This window comes from Caloenas nicobarica, chromosome 22 (assembly GCF_036013445.1).
Source record: "Caloenas nicobarica isolate bCalNic1 chromosome 22, bCalNic1.hap1, whole genome shotgun sequence".
NCBI lineage: Eukaryota > Metazoa > Chordata > Aves > Columbiformes > Columbidae > Caloenas > Caloenas nicobarica.
In genome coordinates, this window is record NC_088266.1 from 2,112,177 (window position 1) to 2,117,674 (window position 5,498).

Consider the following 5,498-nt stretch of genomic DNA (forward strand, 5'->3'; position numbering starts at 1 on the left):
GCGTGTTTCCTTGCAGTATTTTGTAACCGGGTTTGGCTCGTGCAAATGTTTTCTCTCCCTTGATTCAACAACAGCATCCCAAGGGGTTAATATACACCCTCAAAAATCAATCTGAATCCCCAAAATGCTCTTTTTCCCCCCCACAAATGGTGTGGAATGGATGGAAAAATGGACTGAAGGATACAACCCATTCCCTGCATCTTGGGTACCCAAAGCTCCTCCATCCCCGATGGAGAAACCCGGAGCCAAGGAAGTGGGAACTTGTCCGAGGACTAAATCAATTTATAATGCAATCCTCTAACCGCCTTCAATTTGATTTTCATTTGTAGCATTACAATCATCAGATTGATATTCCCGGCCGCTCAACCTTGAAATGGGACGGCGCGGCTCCTGCTGCCGGGGAGCCAAGATTATCCGCCTTGCGCCGCTTTCGGAGTATTTTTCTAATTAGCCATCAAATGTGCTTTGCTGGGGTTTTTCTTTCTTTGCCCTTAAAGTCTTTTCTGATTAAGTTTTCTCCCCATCTCAGCTGCACGACACCGGGGTTGTGGAGTTTTTGGACCAGCCGTGCAGCATCCCCCAGCCCAGGGACCACGAGCATCCTCGCCAACATCTGGGATGCCCATGGGAAGGATGTTGAGGAGCTCGTGGCTTTTTCCACCTATTTTTCCTATTTCCTTTGAGATTTTGCTGCTTTTGGAGGCGGCGTGTGGGAAAGCGACTGTTTCTCAAGGAATATCACCCCATGGCGCGGTAGAGTGTTATTGCCATGCGATTGCAACCACATAATTAAATACATATATATTTATTGCAATGCTGTATGTGATGATAAACGTGGAGTTTGCACTGTATTTAGCAACGGGACATTATTAAACTAATTTGTGGCACTCCACACACTGTCTCTATGGGTTCACCAGCCACCTGAGCTCCAATTTCATTTAAAATACCCCCAAATGAGGATGCGACATCAAATCACGCCTGGAGGAGATGCTGCTGCAGGTGCTTCCCCCCATTCATGGGGCTGCTTCACCACCTTGGATTTTTTCTTTCCTCACCCCAAATTAATGTATTTCAGCTAATGAGGATGTTTCTGGCGCTGCCTGGTGGGGATTGTGCTCCCCAAAGGAGAAGGGAACTGGCAAAACCAACGGGGTTCGTTGCTGCCACCTTAATGAGCTGCTTTATTAACCCAAGTGTGGTCCCACCCCATCTGGGGACAGCCCTGCAAGGCCACCACCTTCTCCTATGTATGGGCCACAAATTGAATTGAATTTAAAAAATTTTTAAAAAATTAAACCTCACAATTAAGTTTAAGATGTTAAACGCAAGTATTTCCACGCTGGTAACTTTTACAAGACGCTTTTTGCAAAGCTTGAGCTCGCTCCCCCTCATCCAAGCAGGGAACAGGTGTCCTGCACCAAACTTCATCTTCCCAAGCTCATCACTATTATGATTCTATTTTTATTTATTATTTTCCTCATTTTTCTTCTTGATATTCCCTGTAGCGATCCCTTCCTCCAGCCTCGGTATCTCCACGGATGCCAACGTTCCAGGGCAGCTGGTGAGCTCATTGCAGGAGCTGTTTGCAAACTCCCAGCAAATGCTATTAAGCAGAAATCTCCCTTTAACGACTGAAAAATGAATATATAAAACCCCCTCGCTCCAGTTTAGGAAAGATTTTTTTCTTTTTTTTACTTATTCTCTGAAAGATGCTGCTGGGGGGTGGCTGGAAGGGGCTTCAGAGAGCTTGCAGGGGGGTTTTCGGACTTAAAAGGGAGATTTCTTTGGACTCAAAAGGAGATTTTTGCTGCTTTTAAGGGCTATAAATGGTGGGCGGCGGTGTTTTTTTCTTTTCTTTCAGATGCGTTTAAGGAGAAACAAGCCCGTGCCCCTCGCGCCGGTGGGATGCACCACGCACGGAGCATCTGACACGCGAGCATCCTCGCAGCTGCTGTGGCAACGGTCCAGCGAGGACGGGAAGGGACATTTGCTGTGTCACCGCGGCCCAAAGAGGATGGAGATGTCGGGCTGTGATCCGTGGGGTCTCTGCGCCTTTTTTCCTCTTCCTAAAGAACCTGCTCTGCCAGCCGAGCATCCCTTGGCAAAGAGAAGCAGCGTGGCCGGAGCAGCCGCGTCCTTCAAGGAGACGGTGCCTGCGTGGGGAATAATCTGGATTATGAGATGTCTGAGCTGGTCGCGGCCACAGGAGGAGAAATTCTTTTTTTCCACCAATATTTTGGTGCGGAAAACAAATCTGAGAGGTTTCGAGGACGTGTTTGTGGTCCAGCTGTGGGGTGGCGAAGGGAAATCAACTTTCCCTCCTGCTTCTTCCCTGGGGGACACAAGCAAAGCCGGTTCCCTTCCTCTCTGCCCATCATCCTTCTCCATCACCTTTCATCAAGCCGATTTGAGCCCTCCTGGGTTTTTCCCACTCCTTGCAAGCCACGAGTAGAAAGGAAAAAAAAATACAAATAAATTGAGAATAATAATCATCACCATAACAAGCAGCGTGGGAGCCTGGGGGTGGAAAAGGAGCAAAGGAGAAATTGCTTTGAGCTGCAAAGGCAGGACCGCTCTGAAGATGGGCTCGCCTGAGATTTGGGAGGAGAAACCTGCCTTGAAAGGAGCAATTAAAAGGGGAAAGTAATTAAATTGCTGCAGGAAAAGTGGGGTGAAGGAGCTGGAGAGGATGGAGAGGGCTGGGGGGTTGCATTGGGTGCTGTATCCCTGGTGATGCTCCTTGCTCTGTGCTCAAATAACGTGTATATATTCATTATGTATTTTATATTTATACATATATATGTAAAAATATATATATATATGCAGCAGGGAAGGAGAATAATATTTCCAGGGGCTGAAGTTAATGTCCTTTGGAAGGTGTTTGGTTATTAAGTCCTGAGGAATCGCGGTGGCCGGAGGGTGGAAATTATTCCATCAGACAACAACAAGTGGCTGCCGAGCTCTGCTTCAAAATAAATACCTGACAAACCAGACCCGACCTGTCAATGTTTTTCTTGCTGTAGCCAGTGCTGAAGTCCCTTGGGTTTCAGATTTTCTCCCTGACCGGGGATATTTCCCCCTTGCTGGGCATGGGAGGAATTTAGATATTCAAATCCTTTCTGCTTATATTTCTTTCTTAATTTTTGCTTTTCCCCCTGGGCTCCAGGGAGGAATTTAGGCATTAAACCCCTTTCTAGTTATACTTTTTTTTTATTTTATTTTTGCTTTTTTTCCCCCCAGGCTACAGGCCAGGAAAGGCTCTGCTTTCCCTCCCCATCCCTTTGCTTTTTTGGGGGGTGCAACCCCCTCTCTTCATTTCCAAGAGCCTCTTCGCACTAATTAGACCTTAATTACAGCAATAAATTCATCTTGGGTCAGGCTTTCATCCAGTCCCTCTCCCCCATCCTGCTTGGGGCAAGGAGCCCAGAGCTGATACATACACATCTATAATTATATATATATATATATTTCTGAAAAGCCTCAATTTGGGATATATTCCTGCAAAATTCACCCAGTTTGGTGCAAATTCTTCAGGATCTGGCCCTTAAGCCCCTCTTGGGCCGGTTTTTGTGTTGGCAGAGGCTCCGACCAGCTTTTTGCATCAGCCCCGGTGGTGAGGACGTTGTCACGCACGTGTTCCCCATGGGTTTACATGGGAATCGGCTGGCGTTTTTATTAAAAAAAAAGCATATCTGAGGAGTGGTTACACACGTAAAGCAGCAAGAGAAAGGCTTATGCAGCACTACCTCCCCCTGTGCATATATAAATATATAGAGAGATATATCCCCTGGCCATAACACGCAAATGAATAGGCTGGCAATTGTCATTCCTGGGCAGAAGAGTTCAGAGAGACAAGCTTAACTGGGGGGAAAAAAAAAAAAAAAGAAAAAGAAAAAATACATTCCCTTTTTTCTTATTTTTCCTGCAACGGGAGCTCTGCTGGGTAGGAAAAAATTGCGTTTTCTCTCCTCTGCGTCGTCCTCAATGTCATGAAAACAGGTCAGGAAAGTTGCTGAATCTCTAATTTATGCCCCTGTCCAGTTGCTTTGGGGGTCACGGCCCCGGCCCCCCAGCACCGTTCACCCCAGCGCTGCCTTCCTGGCCGTAACTCAAACAGCAATGATTAGCCAAATAAAATTTCCATCTGTTGAGGACTTTCCGGGAGTTATTACCAGTAATAAAACCCATTCGAGGCGAATGATGTATCTGAGGGGTAAGTGCCTCCATTACAACCAAAAGTGACTTTTAAATAAGGTTATGAGCTTCCTTATCGGCCTGAAAAAATCCAATTTTGGACGGTCTGCAAGGAGCTTCTCCTAAATCCTGGGAAAAATTCTGCTGGGAACAGCTTTCCCAGGTCAGCTGGGCTGGAAAAATGTCAGGAATTAATTGCTCTGGCTTGTTGGAGGAGATTTTGGGCGCTGGGGCGCTGTCCCCTCGGGATGCAGCACCTTTCGGGACCTTTTCGGGAAACCATGCCCACGAGCGTCACTGCATCCCCTAAAGCTGCTTTTTCACAACTCAAGGAGCCCGTGTCCTTCGCTCATCCCTTTTTGCTGCTCCGAACGCGATTGAGGCCGCCAGGTTTGGACGTGCAAATCCGTGCAAAAGCTGAGGGTTGACAACTGCGGTGGGAAATAGCTGCCCGCTTAAAAAATGATGGGATGCAGAGCTGTTTTTTACAATCTTTTCTTGCTCTAAGTGAGCTGGGAGCAAAATATATCGAATAAATACAAAAGAAAAAGATGTAGATGCTCCCGTAAAGCCTTTTTTTTTAAAGGGAGGGGGCAGGATTGCTTGCAGCAGGATGGGTGCCAGGGTGCAGAGCCTGGTGCAGGTGGATGCTGAACTCAGCTGTATTGCAGAGGGATCTGCTGCCCTGCAGCAAGAAAAATAATAATAAAAAAGAGGAATATTTCAAAATGCAGCTGCATTTCTGGTTTGTTTTTCCCTTGACACGTGTGGCAAACATTGAGCTGGGCCCCGGTTGCATCTTGTAAAAGCCGCCGGGGTGTTTGAAGAAGAATAAAAAAGCTTCAGCAAAATAAAGCGGGGGGGTGGGGATGGACACCCCCTGCAGATAACAGGCAATATTAGTGTCCTCTTAATTCCTCCAAGGGAGGGTTGTGGGTTTTTTTTTTTTTTTCCTCAGCAATTTGGAAGGATTAAAGCCAAAAGAACAGCAGGTGATAATCGCAGCGTTGGAGGATGTTTAACAAGCCGGGGGTTTGTTGTGTCTCCAGCCCATTGAGGGGGGGGTTTCCCTGCCCAGGGGGGCAGGCGGGGCGGGATCCCCTGGTCAATAAAACAGGGTCCTCAGACAAGGAGGTGCCGGGTCAGAGAAGCTTCTGGATCGCGTTGAAACGGCCACAGAAGGTGCGACCAGGCCATAAAATGGCGCCTGCACCGAACCTCGTTGGAGTTGGTGTTGTAGGGGCAGCGGGGCTCTGAGCAACATCCCCCCAGAAATCAGGGACTGTCTGAGGAGACTTCCCAGG